At 43.0% G+C, this 14,869-nt stretch overlaps 1 long non-coding RNA gene across 3 annotated transcripts in view; it reads right to left on the bottom strand.

Annotated features, from left to right (window-relative positions):
- LOC125960632 (uncharacterized) overlaps positions 1-14,869 on the bottom strand; it is a 107,755-nt gene that overhangs the window by 79,550 nt on the left and 13,336 nt on the right. Inside the window, exon 1 of one of the 3 annotated variants that reach the window (XR_007470492.1) lies at positions 6,624-6,760. The exons of the other annotated variants lie outside the window; for them this stretch is intronic. This is a non-coding gene — a long non-coding RNA (uncharacterized LOC125960632). Of the gene's footprint in view, positions 1-6,623; positions 6,761-14,869 lie in introns of those variants that run through there. 3 annotated transcript variants of the gene reach the window in all.

Below are 14,869 nucleotides of genomic sequence, written 5' to 3'. Positions count from 1 at the left end.
TATTTCTTGAGGGTAAGGCAGCTCAATTCCTGCATATTACTTTCTAAAATTCGTCCATCAAATCCATTACTACAGTATAAACAAGAGTTGTTCATGTTTAAGTGCACTTCAACTATCAGGTATAAAGAACCCCCAGTAAGAAAAAGAATCCTATATCTCTTGCCAGAATGTGGTCAGCTCTGGGGTGCTCTGCTAGCTGAAAGACACATTCATTATTAAGAGGATAGAGGCTGTTTAAGGGGGATGAGAGCCAAAAAGTTTTAACTACATATATGTGTTAAGAACAGTGCTAGGTTATCTCATATTCTATATCAGTCAAGGCTCACCATTTTACATACGTGAAAAGCAAAGTTAAAAGTGTATTAGTAGGGCTTCCCTGTTGGCGCACTGGTTAAGGATCCACCTGCCAGTGCACGGGACACACGTTTGAGCCCGGGTCCGGGAAGATCCCACATGCCGCGGAGCAACTAAGACCATGTGCCACAACTACTGAGCCTGCGTGCTAGAGCCCGTGAACCACAACTACTGAAGCCCACGCACCTAGACCCCGTGCTCAGCAACAACGAGAAGCCACCACAATGAGAAGCCCGCGTACTGCAACAAAGAGCAGCCCCCGCCCACCGCAACTAGGGAAAGCCCGTGCACAGCAACGAAGAGCCTAGGCAGCCAAAGATAAATAATTTAATACGTCTATTTAAAAAAAAAGTGTTTTAGTAACTTACTAAAAGACACGCAATCAGTAAACGTGAGCAGGAATTCAATCCCAAATCTGTCACACTGAAGTTTAAGCTAATACTTGAGATTAATAAAAACAGCACTAAATTAAAAGTTCAGAGATATTTTTTATTTCATACTTTCACTAATGCTCTTTGGAGATAAATCATTTCATTTATATGGGCCTTAGTTTTCACAACTATAATAGTTGGAAGCTTGACTAGATGATCTGTATGTCGTCTTCCAATTCTAAAATGTTCCACTAATTTGGATTGCTACAATAATTGCCCTTGCAATACATGCGTGCTGCCACCAAGTAGCAGTAGAGACTACTAGTTCCTTTTTTATCCCTAGTGGGGGTGCATTTTCACAGCAGACTTATCCGTCAATAGTACAACCTGTTAGTATAACTATAAGATAACAAAATAATCTGGTATTCTTTCCTGTAAAAGAGAAGCTTTACATTGTGTCTGGGAATCGTACCAGAATCACCTGTAGGTTTTTCAATAAGGAGGAAATCCTGAACCCATTGAATGAGAATCTTCAGAGACAGGACTTGGGCATCTGGAATTTTGGGCTCCCATCATTTGTATATTTTATTTCATTTTATTTTGGCCTATGTACAATATTTGTCACATCCTTTTGAATCTTTAAAAGTTTCTTTTTGTTTTAAATTTTAGAATATTCCATAATCTTCACCTACTTTTCATAAGGTGTTACCTGTTATGTTTATTCGATCTTGTGCTTCTCCTGGTTAAGACTTCTTTCTTTCCTTTTTTTTTTTCGGGGCCCTGCCTCATGTCTTGCAGGATCTTAGTTCCCTGACCTGGGATTGGACCCCAGGGCCCCAGCAGTGAACGCGCCATGTTCTAAACACTGGACCACCAGGGAAGTCCCAAGATTTCTGTTTTAAATGACTTTTCTCCCACTCTAATTCATTCCTGGGATCAGTTTCACGTTTGGACATTAAAGCAACCTTGCATTGCCAGAAGAATAAAGCTACTTTGATTCTGATATATGATTGTTTTACATACCATGGATATAGTTTGTGCTTCTCTTTACACATTTTGCATGCATGTTCAAAGGAGAAACTGGCCTGTGATTCTATTCTTGTAATATTCTTTATAGATTTTTTTTAAGATTCTATACTTTATTTTTTATTTATTTATTTTTGGCTGCATTGGGTCTTCATTGCTGCATGCGAGCTTTCTCTAGTTTCGGCGAGCGGGGGTCTATTCTTTGTTGCGGTGACTAGGCTTCTCATTGCAGCCTTCTGACCCATGGGCTTCTGACCCCATTCGTCGGTGCTACTTCAGTTCCTTACCCCTTCCCTTCTGACCCTGGGCGGTGAAATCCTCTTTCTGCGGCTGGCCTGCGGCAGAAAGTCAATGAGGCAAGAGTAGGCTTGGAGTATCCAAGGAGCAGAAAGGATGTCAGCGTGTGGAAAACAGAGCGAGCAAATTGGAGAGGAGAAGGAAACAGTCAGAGAGGAAACAGACACCCAGATTTCTAGGTCTGTGGAGGCACTCTGAGGACTTTGCATTTTCTGTGAAGAAGCCATTGAAGAAATTTGAGTGACATGATCTGACTTATGTTTTAACAAGATCTCTCTGGATGCCACGCTGATTAGAGACTGTAGGAGAGCAAGGACAAGGCCCAGAAGACCAACAGTTGATTCAAAGAACTGATTACTCAAACATGGTCCCCCTCCTCAGTGAAGACGCAGAGCAGGAATTGGCAAATAATGGCCACGAATCAAATCAGGCTCTCAGCCTGGATCTGTGGGACTGTGAGCTAATAATGGTTCTCACGTTTAGAAAGCTTGTTGAAGAGGAAAGAGGAGGAGAAGCTACAGAAACTCTATATGGCCCACAAAGCCTAAGATCTTTAAAATCCAGAAAATGCTTTCCAACACCTGACGTAAAGCATGTGGCTGGTAGGAGGTCCTCAACCAAATTTGGAAGAGGAATACATGAGTCAGTTCCTGAAAACACTGTAAAGTGATAGGTGTCAAGAAACATTTACCCCTTCACCCTTAACCTTCACAAATGATGCCAGTTCCATTGAGCTGTTGAAAAATACATTCTGGCTTTCAAAAAAATAACCCAGAGGGCATTTTCTCACATAGGCAAGGTCATAAACAACTGTCAAGTGAAGTTGAAATAGCAACAAATCAAATAATAACAAAAAACAGTTTTACAGATTTTTAAATCTTACAAAGCATTTTCATGTTCATTATCTAATTTAATCCTCAAATCAACGTCATGAGATAGTTATAATTTCCCCATTAGAAATGACCACATATGAAATCCTTAGTGATTGCTCAAGAAAAGCTGAAATCTTGAGTGTTACATCTATTAAGGCCATGGTTGGGTGTTTTCCCATGGGAACATTGGATGCTAAAATCCACAGGGATTTTCAGCTCAAGATGGCAGACTAGGAAATATATTTACTTTCTGTTCCTCCTGAAACCATATCTAAATAAAACTGTAGAAATACCAAAATTAATCAACCAATAAAAGCCAAGATATTTTGGAAGTCATCAACCACAGAAAGATTTCAACACATTTCGAGAAGGCAAACAATGAAACGGAGGAGCCATGAATAAAATAATGAAGAAAAAAAGGCTGAGCCTAAGTAAGGTCTGCACAAAGTCACTCAGCTTTTGCTGAGCTCTGGTTATAGTCAAGGGCAGAGGAAAGAAGAGGGGCTGAAAACAAGCAGACAAACGTCATTTTAGGAAAAACACTTCATTTAATGAGCTCCAGGGAACACTCAGCCTGCTGCCATACTAACTGATGAATTACAATGGATTGTTGGTAAGCAAGACAAGAAAACAGGACAAGAAATCAAGACACTGTTTCTAACTGAACTCTTCTCAAATGAGATCGAGGAATTATGGTTCAATGCCACAGCTGTAAATCATTTCTGCTCTTGGAGAGGTTACAAAGGGCTTATAATATTTCCCTTTTTTTCAGATAGAATTTAGGTCTGAGCAAAAGCTTTTGTGTCCTTCAACCCCAAAATTTATTGGGGATGGAAGCCCAGATTTGCTGGGACATACCATAAAAAGAATCTCATGAGCAGAGGGTCAAACTGATTTTGGAATATATGAATTAAGCCCAGTGTGAGTTTCAATAGATTTTATATATATATATATATATATATATATATATATATATATATATATATATACACATTTTTACTGATTTATATGATTTTGGGTTCTGAAACTTCTATATGTCTCATGCGTGATACATAACAGACACTGTCAGCCCAGGAGGGAGAAAACACTCCAATGAAGCAAGCCAAAGAAACAAGTTTTAAGCAAGGTCAAGTGATGTATAGACCACGATTGTTCAATTCCTACCTGTCATGCTGAAGCTTCCAGCTCCTGAATAACAACACATGCTTCCCTTGTCCTAGACAGCCAAGAGTACGTCTCCTCCTTCTTGGGCGTAAGAATCCCTAGAGTTACATATGTGTAGTAAAGAGTGGACCTAGCTGTCATACTCACAATGACCAAATTGTGTTGATCGTACTTTATACCAATACATCGCTCCACGCTGAAGTTGCAATAAATGATATAGTTGCTTTCTAGACATGAATGAGACGCCTTACTGGATATACTCCAGGAAGGCCAGAGAAGCTGGCTTCTAATCCATACGGAACAATTCACTGGTGAATTTCTTTCAGGATAGCCCATGATTTATCTAGAATATCATCTTTACATATCTGGATCCTTCAAACTAGACAAAGGGAAAATACGGGCTTCAAGCCTCAATTCGAAATATGGAATGGTGCCATGCTGACAACTGGTGGTCCCTGACCTGTATCTTCTGAGATTAGAACACAGTGTGGTGGATGACCAATTCAGGCGTTGAACAAAAGAAGACCTCCTACAGGGCAGTGTAGCTGTTCGTTACAGGTATGGCACTTAGGGCTAAGTACCGTAAGGACTACAAGAAAAAAAAAAACAAGTAACACATGAAGCATATACGATAAGGAGGCACCACAGTCCAGAGCACAAGCTCTGGAATCACACAGGCTTGGATCGAATCCCGGCTAAGCCACTACCATCTATATACCCTGAAGGACAGGCCAAGGGTTAAATGTTCTTTTACCAAATTTCAAACAAGAAGTGAAGAAAGAACCTATCTGCCAGGAAGGGACATCATGGGCTGCAGCATCCAGTCGGATCAGGGCTCTGCATCTCCTGCTCAGAAACCCTGGCCACCTGGCTCATGGTGATGCTGGCAGCTGAGCAGCCCTGGAGAAGGCGATCCTGTCTCCAGGTCTCGCAGAGGAGCTGGGGAGGTCTCCGGACGAGGTGGCCCACACCCTGGTAAGCTCTGGATGCCTCCTGCCCTCAGGTCTGAGCAGGCTCTGGCCTCTGGGCCCCGTGGTGCGGAAGGCCTGGCCGATACATACGCAGGGCTGAGGGGCCTGCAGAGCCAGTCCCCAGGAAGGGTGAGCTCTGGAGGAGGCTTCCACAGTCTCCAACAGTCTCCGCATGGTGGCCCAGCTGGTGCCAAACACCTGCCACCCACAGCCAGACGTCCCAGCCACTAGAAAGTCCAGAAGGGGCCCCGCCCTTTGCCTTTGGGCCGGGGTTAAGCCACCAGCTGGGCTTGCATGTGACCCCTGCCTCACCCCCTGCCCCGCCCACTCTTTCTCAGTGACACGTACAATGGATATGTCATAAAGCCAGGCAGAGCCAGTGCTATAAATTCAGAGGAGTTAGAATCTAGGAAGAGGCTCTCCCACTTTCACTCTCTGCTCTCAGATCAGGCAGGCAGTACCTCTAATATGGAAGCTATGGACACCACACCTCTTTCACACGCTGTCCTCTTCCATTCTGCTCCTATTTTCCCCAGCACCCCATTTACGGCTTTGGCGGGCATCGGTGCTTCAGCAGGAAGCACGTCGGCCCCCGAACCTATGGACACCACACCTCCTTCATACGCTGTCATCTTCCATTCTGCTCCTGTTTTCCCCAGCACCCCATTTACGGCTTTGGCGGGCGTCGGTGCTTCAGCAGGAAGCACGTCAGACCCCGAACCTATGGACACCACACCTCCTTCATACGCTGTCATCTTCCATTCTGCTCCTGTTTTCCCCAGCACCCCATTTACGGCTTTGGTGGGCGTCGGTGCTTCAGCAGGAAGCACGTCAGACCCCGAACCTATGGACACCACACCTCCCTCACACGCTGTCATCTTCCATTCTGCTCCTGTTTTCCCCAGCACCCCATTTACGGCTTTGATGGGCATCGGTGCTTCAGCAGGAAGCACGTCAGACCCCGAACCTATGGACACCACACCTCCTTCACACGCTGTCATCTTCCATTCTGCTCCTGTTTTCCCCAACTCCAGCCTGAGAATGTGCCGAGGCCTGTAGCCTAGTTACGCCAGCTCAGAACAATGATGAGCACACCTTTTTCCAATCACCTTTCCTCACGCTCCCCATGCCTCATACTGCCCTGCTTCTTTATTCTTTATCCCACAGATACCCAAAGCCCCTTGCCTTTGGGGAGGCAGATTTGAGACCTATTGTCACGTCACGTCCTCGCTTGGCTGCCCTGTGAATAAACCTCCTCTTTGCTGCAAACCTCAGCATTTCAGTGTTTTGGCTTGCTGCGCCTCAGACAGAATGGTTGGGAGCAGTGGTACAGGTCCCTTGCCTGTGAGGGAAGCTGGTTCCTAGTAGTCACGTTGCGGATGTTTGCTCCTCTCGGGTGGGGGTGCGGCAGACATCCTGCTCTTCCGGAAAGGGAGAAACGCAGGTGCCAAACCCTTGCCCTCAGCATCACCGTCACCTAGGAGCTTGTTAGAAGCACAGAATCCAGGCCCCACCCAGAACTACTGAATACCAGCCTGCATTTAACAACATCCCCAAGAGAGGCATACCCATATTAAAGTTGGAGAGGCACCAAGCTGTCATCGTCTTCTCCGCAGCTAATGAAAACGAAGCAAAGATTCATCCCGAGCCGACTCTGCCTCAGTCACCTGGATATCACATGAGCTCATTTAATCCTCCCCAGAACCTGCAAATGAGACTGAGGGTCAGAGTGGTCTAGCACCCAAGGTTCCATAAAAGAGCATGACCAAGGCTCACTGGAGCCCAGACTTCCAAAAAAGAAGGCCCCTGAGCACAGCATGGCACCACCGCAGCCCAAACCATGGGCCTCGAGGGTAGGCCAGACTCCCCACGCAGAGTTCACACCATTCGACAGATGCCCACAGCAGACCACATGGCAATATGAGAAGGAAGTTTTGATTGTCGACTCTCTGAATTTTGAGATTTAAAGAAAAAAATCTGTTTTCGGGGGATGGTTAAAACAGTTCTACCAAGGAGTAAAGAGAGGGCATCTCAAGGCCCCTTCTGGACTAAGAATTTAATGCCTACTTATTGAGAAATGCTCCGTGCATTTGCTCAGCCCTACGTCAAGATGAAGTTCCCTGTGCCCTAGAAGCTTAGGTTCTAAAAAGGCCACAGAAATGGGTGAGACCTAAAAGATGCCACAACAATGCAACGGCCTTAATCAGACTGTCTTTGCTTTGCCTTGCTTACAAGTCATTGACTTTAAACTGAATATGGTGTCATGTCTTTATGTTTCTTGAAGCTTTTTTTTTTTTTTTTTACAAAAGATCATATAAAGATTTTCTTCCATGGTAAGACTTTTATATTGTATTTTTCTTAAACTGGACTGTGGTACATTTACCCTCCATCAGATGATTGCTTATAACTCACCTTGCTTTATTAAGAATACCGCTAGAGGCTTCTATGTCCCTACTAAAAAAAATACATTTTCAGGCCCATTCAAACCAACGAAAATCCAAGATTTCAGTGCACAAGATAATGAAAATTCTCTCTATCCGCGTCTTTTACTACTTTTAATCTGTTAACAGTCCCTAAGTGTGTCAGATGAAAGGTACTGTCGCGGGAATTGACATCGTTAATAGCATTCCATACAGGTAAGTCTTGATTGTTCCAATTTCTCAAAAAGTTGGACACATTTACCGCCTCTATGACATCTCTAGGGTGTGCAGAAGAAATAAAAAAGAGGCCTGTACAATGTATTTCTCAAAATATACACACAAATAGTTTGCACATACAAACAGGGAAACCTTATAAATAATGTATGGGGAGCAAAGTATCGTCGGTAACGGAACTACTCATTTCGAAAGACAACACTGTCACCAAGTGTCCCCTCACCAAAACTGACTGGGAATTTTTAGGGGCCACCAAACCAGAGGTGGAGATTTTTAGGCACATTCTTGCCAGAAAAGAGAGCCTAGGGCTTAAACCACTCAACTTGTTGGCACGAATGCCAGGGCAACCCAAGCAAGTGGATATACAAGCCTATGTAACGCTTGGAAGTAGGAAGCTTTGGGGGACTACACCTGGACTGGTACTGGCCTCCCTCCCCAAAGGGACAAGGAGAGCAGAAACCTGGATGGAGTCAAGAGAGAGAAAAAGAAAGGCAAGGCTGGGTACGGAGCAACGTGTGGATCCAGGAACATGTGTCTCAGAACTGCCGGGGCTCTGCAGACCAGCTGCATCCCCATTCTCCTTGACCCTCATGGGTATAATGAACTCAGGGTGGGCGCATCCCGGCTGCCAAGTCACTTCCACCTGTCCATGGAGTTGACAGTTACTTGCTCACAGTGAACCAACCTCTCTGGACCTAACAGCTACTGCAGGAGGCGGTAGTGGAGAACAAGGTGACGACAACGACCAGATGCGAAAGAGGAAGAGACGTCCAGTGGACCGACTGGGTGGACTGATGGTGTGGGGTTAAGTCTGCAGAGCTAAAGGGGCCAGATGTAGAAAAGGGAAGGGGAACCATGAGGATATGGTCAAGCCCCCTCGTATGGATGGTTCATCCATATGTTGTATGCAAATTCCATTCAATTTGCTCTGAGTGAACAAGAGAGAACAAAATTATCCTTTAAACCATGTCAGTGACTTTATTTACCATCTCATTTGATGAGCTCATAGCCCAGGGTCAGAGGGAAATGGGAGCTGTGAGTCTGCCATCTCTCAGGAAGTCTCAGGCCTCAGAGGCCCCTCAGAGCCAAACTACCTCACCTTTTGCACTTTTCAAGCAACGTTATTCCTAAGCGCGAGTCACCCTCTTCATCAGGTTCTCCAACAAACAGCAATCTCTCCCAATGAGAGAGGAAAAATGGGCTACTTTGGCTTGCTGAGGCACAATAGGTAGTTCTCCAAAATGGTACCTGCCTGGGGGATTTTTCAAGAAAATTAAGCATCAGTGGTGATTTGTTTGTCTTCACATAACGTAGGACCCAGATGTGCTGAGAAATAAGAAAAGGACGAACGAATCAAGGGCAGCTGATCCAAGGAGGCAAGGGGCAACTTCCACAGCCTACGTGGAAAGCTAGAGGGAGGGACCATCCAGCTGGTGGCAGCTGAAGACAGGCGCCAGTCCTCCTTGGGCTCGGGATGCCACCCCCTCTTCCTACATCTTCACGCTCTCCTTCTCTTTTGGCCCCTCCCAGCCATATTAAAGAGCCACAAGGAAATGCTCTCCTCCATTCCATTCTCCTGTCCTCCTATCCACCCCTCCCTTCTTTCCCTTTGCCATCAATTTCTTGACTTGCCCCCCATTTCTCCCCTCCCATCTACACTGCGATCTGGTTTCTGCCCCACTACTCTCGTGAAACTGATCTCCTTGAAGCCCCCAATGATTTCTCCGTTGACAAGTCCAGGGGACTACTTCTCAATCCTTATCTTTGTGACCGCCAAGCCGAGTCAGATCTTAAACAACATCTCTGTCTTGAAACTCTCTTCCCTTGGCTTCCGCGCCACCTTTCCTTTTCTTTTCATGAGACTGATCACAACCAGTGCTGCAGATTCCATCGAATTAAGGAATGCTGTTGCCTACATGTGTGAATGAGCTGTGAGTAAAGTACTGAAGTAGAGGACACCTAAAGTGAAACGTCTTCATGAAGGTCCACGTGGCTGAGCAGCAAGTTAACCTTTCATACATGTGCTAAAGAAGAAGAGTTGGGTTTTACTTTATTTACTTTTCCCTGGACTGTGTTGAATGACTATCATCTACAAGTTCAGCCTACTTTTTGCTGAGGATTAATGCACTGGGAGAGCTGAGAGAAAACTGAACAATAGAGCTGTCTTTTTCTTGACCAGTTCACCTTAGTTTCCCAAACTCTAAGTCTTTCCCGAATTCTTTCTCCTTTTTATTGTAGTAAAATGAACATAACACAAAATTCACCATTTGGATCATTTTACAATTCACTGTACCATTCAGTGGAATTTACTACTGTCACAATGTTGTGCAACTATCACCACTGCCGAGCTGCAAAACATCTTCATCAACCAAGAGGAAACCTACACCCATTTTAAGGAGTCATTCCCTAGTTCCCTCTCTTCCAAACCCCTGGCAACCACGAATGTAGAATCTTTTCTGTGTGTATGGATTTGCCACTGTTGGACATTTCATATAAATGGAACCATACAATATGTAGCCTTCTTTCACTTAGTTGCATCCATCATGTAACATGTATCAGAAATCCACTCACTGTTATGGCTGAATCCTTCATACCGTTTGAATACAAAATTAAAAATACGTTGAGAGTGAAGCTCTGTTTTAATGGCACATCTATTAGGCCAATTCATTGAAAGAAGCTGAAGATGGAGATATTGTTGTGAAATGATAATCGTTGAGAAGCCTCAGCCAATTCGATAATGAAAAGTTTGGGAAATGTTGCAAAAAATTATCTGCTTTATATTAAAAGCCTATTAAACAAGGATGCAGGAGATTGTCTTTTTCTTGCAGGTAACTTAAATGAGGCAGAAAGAAATAACTGCCCTTTAAAACACATTTTGAAAGGATTCTCTTTATTCTTAATAGACGAATGGGAGTACAGGAAGTTCACATCCAATATGGACTCCCTGTCCAAACACTGTTTATCGTTCTAGCCACCACTATCGAATTATATTTCTTGAGGGTAAGGCAGCTCAATTCCTGCATATTACTTTCTAAAATTCGTCCATCAAATCCATTACTACAGTATAAACAAGAGTTGTTCATGTTTAAGTGCACTTCAACTATCAGGTATAAAGAACCCCCAGTAAGAAAAAGAATCCTATATCTCTTGCCAGAATGTGGTCAGCTCTGGGGTGCTCTGCTAGCTGAAAGACACATTCATTATTAAGAGGATAGAGGCTGTTTAAGAGGGATGAGAGCCAAAAAGTTTTAACTACATATATGTGTTAAGAACAGTGCTAGGTTATCTCATATTCTATATCAGTCAAGGCTCACCATTTTACATACGTGAAAAGCAAAGTTAAAAGTGTATTAGTAGGGCTTCCCTGTTGGCGCACTGGTTAAGGATCCACCTGCCAGTGCACGGGACACACGTTTGAGCCCGGGTCCGGGAAGATCCCACATGCCGCGGAGCAACTAAGACCATGTGCCACAACTACTGAGCCTGCGTGCTAGAGCCCGTGAACCACAACTACTGAAGCCCACGCACCTAGACCCCGTGCTCAGCAACAACGAGAAGCCACCACAATGAGAAGCCCGCGTACTGCAACAAAGAGTAGCCCCCGCCCACCGCAACTAGGGAAAGCCCGTGCACAGCAACGAAGAGCCTAGGCAGCCAAAGATAAATAATTAAATACGTCTATTTAAAAAAAAAAGTGTTTTAGTAACTTACTAAAAGACACGCAATCAGTAAACGTGAGCAGGAATTCAATCCCAAATCTGTCACACTGAAGTTTAAGCTAATACTTGAGATTAATAAAAACAGCACTAAATTAAAAGTTCAGAGATATTTTTTATTTCATACTTTCACTAATGCTCTTTGGAGATAAATCATTTCATTTATATGGGCCTTAGTTTTCACAACTATAATAGTTGGAAGCTTGACTAGATGATCTGTATGTCGTCTTCCAATTCTAAAATGTTCCACTAATTTGGATTGCTACAATAATTGCCCTTGCAATACATGCGTGCTGCCACCAAGTAGCAGTAGAGACTACTAGTTCCTTTTTTATCCCTAGTGGGGGTGCATTTTCACAGCAGACTTATCCGTCAATAGTACAACCTGTTAGTATAACTATAAGATAACAAAATAATCTGGTATTCTTTCCTGTAAAAGAGAAGCTTTACATTGTGTCTGGGAATCGTACCAGAATCACCTGTAGGTTTTTAAATAAGGAGGAAATCCTGAACCCATTGAATGAGAATCTTCAGAGACAGGACTTGGGCATCTGGAATTTTGGGCTCCCATCATTTGTATATTTTATTTCATTTTATTTTGGCCTATGTACAATATTTGTCACATCCTTTTGAATCTTTAAAAGTTTCTTTTTGTTTTAAATTTTAGAATATTCCATAATCTTCACCTACTTTTCATAAGGTGTTACCTGTTATGTTTATTCGATCTTGTGCTTCTCCTGGTTAAGACTTCTTTCTTTCCTTTTTTTTTTTCGGGGCCCTGCCTCATGTCTTGCAGGATCTTAGTTCCCTGACCTGGGATTGGACCCCAGGGCCCCAGCAGTGAACGCGCCATGTTCTAAACACTGGACCACCAGGGAAGTCCCAAGATTTCTGTTTTAAATGACTTTTCTCCCACTCTAATTCATTCCTGGGATCAGTTTCACGTTTGGACATTAAAGCAACCTTGCATTGCCAGAAGAATAAAGCTACTTTGATTCTGATATATGATTGTTTTACATACCATGGATATAGTTTGTGCTTCTCTTTACACATTTTGCATGCATGTTCAAAGGAGAAACTGGCCTGTGATTCTATTCTTGTAATATTCTTTATAGATTTTTTTTAAGATTCTATACTTTATTTTTTATTTATTTATTTTTGGCTGCATTGGGTCTTCATTGCTGCATGCGAGCTTTCTCTAGTTTCGGCGAGCGGGGGTCTATTCTTTGTTGCGGTGACTAGGCTTCTCATTGCAGCCTTCTGACCCATGGGCTTCTGACCCCATTCGTCGGTGCTACTTCAGTTCCTTACCCCTTCCCTTCTGACCCTGGGCGGTGAAATCCTCTTTCTGCGGCTGGCCTGCGGCAGAAAGTCAATGAGGCAAGAGTAGGCTTGGAGTATCCAAGGAGCAGAAAGGATGTCAGCGTGTGGAAAACAGAGCGAGCAAATTGGAGAGGAGAAGGAAACAGTCAGAGAGGAAACAGACACCCAGATTTCTAGGTCTGTGGAGGCACTCTGAGGACTTTGCATTTTCTGTGAAGAAGCCATTGAAGAAATTTGAGTGACATGATCTGACTTATGTTTTAACAAGATCTCTCTGGATGCCATGCTGATTAGAGACTGTAGGAGAGCAAGGACAAGGCCCAGAAGACCAACAGTTGATTCAAAGAACTGATTACGCAAACATGGTCCCCCTCCTCAGTGAAGACGCAGAGCAGGAATTGGCAAATAATGGCCACGAATCAAATCAGGCTCTCAGCCTGGATCTGTGGGACTGTGAGCTAATAATGGTTCTCACGTTTAGAAAGCTTGTTGAAGAGGAAAGAGGAGGAGAAGCTACAGAAACTCTATATGGCCCACAAAGCCTAAGATCTTTAAAATCCAGAAAATGCTTTCCAACACCTGACGTAAAGCATGTGGCTGGTAGGAGGTCCTCAACCAAATTTGGAAGAGGAATACATGAGTCAGTTAGTTCCTGAAAACACTGTAAAGTGATAGGTGTCAAGAAACATTTACCCCTTCACCCTTAACCTTCACAAATGATGCCAGTTCCATTGAGCTGTTGAAAAATACATTCTGGCTTTCAAAAACATAACCCAGAGGGCATTTTCTCACATAGGCAAGGTCATAAACAACTGTCAAGTGAAGCTGAAATAGTAACAAATCAAATAATAACAAAAAACAGTTTTACAGATTTTTAAATCTTACAAAGCATTTTCATGTTCATTATCTAATTTAATCCTCAAATCAACGTCATGAGATAGTTATAATTTCCCCATTAGAAATGACCACATATGAAATCCTTAGTGATTGCTCAAGAAAAGCTGAAATCTTGAGTGTTACATCTATTAAGGCCATGGTTGGGTGTTTTCCCATGGGAACATTGGATGCTAAAATCCACAGGGATTTTCAGCTCAAGATGGCAGACTAGGAAATATATTTACTTTCTGTTCCTCCTGAAACCATATCTAAATAAAACTGTAGAAATACCAAAATTAATCAACCAATAAAAGCCAAGATATTTTGGAAGTCATCAACCACAGAAAGATTTCAACACATTTCGAGAAGGCAAACAATGAAACGGAGGAGCCATGAATAAAATAATGAAGAAAAAAAGGCTGAGCCTAAGTAAGGTCTGCACAAAGTCACTCAGCTTTTGCTGAGCTCTGGTTATAGTCAAGGGCAGAGGAAAGAAGAGGGGCTGAAAACAAGGAGACAAACGTCATTTTAGGAAAAACACTTCATTTAATGAGCTCCAGGGAACACTCAGCCTGCTGCCATACTAACTCATGAATTACAATGGATTGTTGGTAAGCAAGACAAGAAAACAGGGAAGAAACAAAAGAAACAAAAATCAAGACACTGTTTCTAACTGAACTCTTCTCAAATGAGATCGAGGAATTATGGTTCAATGCCACAGCTGTAAATCATTTCTGCTCTTGGAGAGGTTACAAAGGGCTTATAATATTTCCCTTTTTTTCAGACAGAATTTAGGTCTGAGCAAAAGCTTTTGTGTCCTTCAACCCCAAAATTTATTGGGGATGGAAGCCCAGATTTGCTGGGACATACCATAAAAAGAATCTCATGAGCAGAGGGCCAAACTGATTTTGGAATATATGAATTAAGCCCAGTGTGAGTTTCAATAGATTTATATATATATATATATATATATATATATATATGTGTGTGTATATATATATGTGTGTGTATATATATATATATATATATATATATATATATACATTTTTACTGATTTATATGATTTTGGGTTCTGAAACTTCTATATGTCTCCTGCGTGATACATAACAGACAATGTCAGCCCAGGAGGGAGAAAACACTCCAATGAAGCAAGCCAAAGAAACAAGTTTTAAGCAAGGTCAAGTGATGTATAGACCACGATTGTTCAATTCCTACCTGTCATGCTGAAGCTTCCAGCTCCTGAAT

This window comes from Orcinus orca, chromosome 12 (assembly GCF_937001465.1).
Source record: "Orcinus orca chromosome 12, mOrcOrc1.1, whole genome shotgun sequence".
Taxonomy (NCBI): domain Eukaryota; kingdom Metazoa; phylum Chordata; class Mammalia; order Artiodactyla; family Delphinidae; genus Orcinus; species Orcinus orca.
Note: the sequence above shows the minus strand (reverse complement) of the source record. Positions and strands in the feature narration are given on the sequence as shown.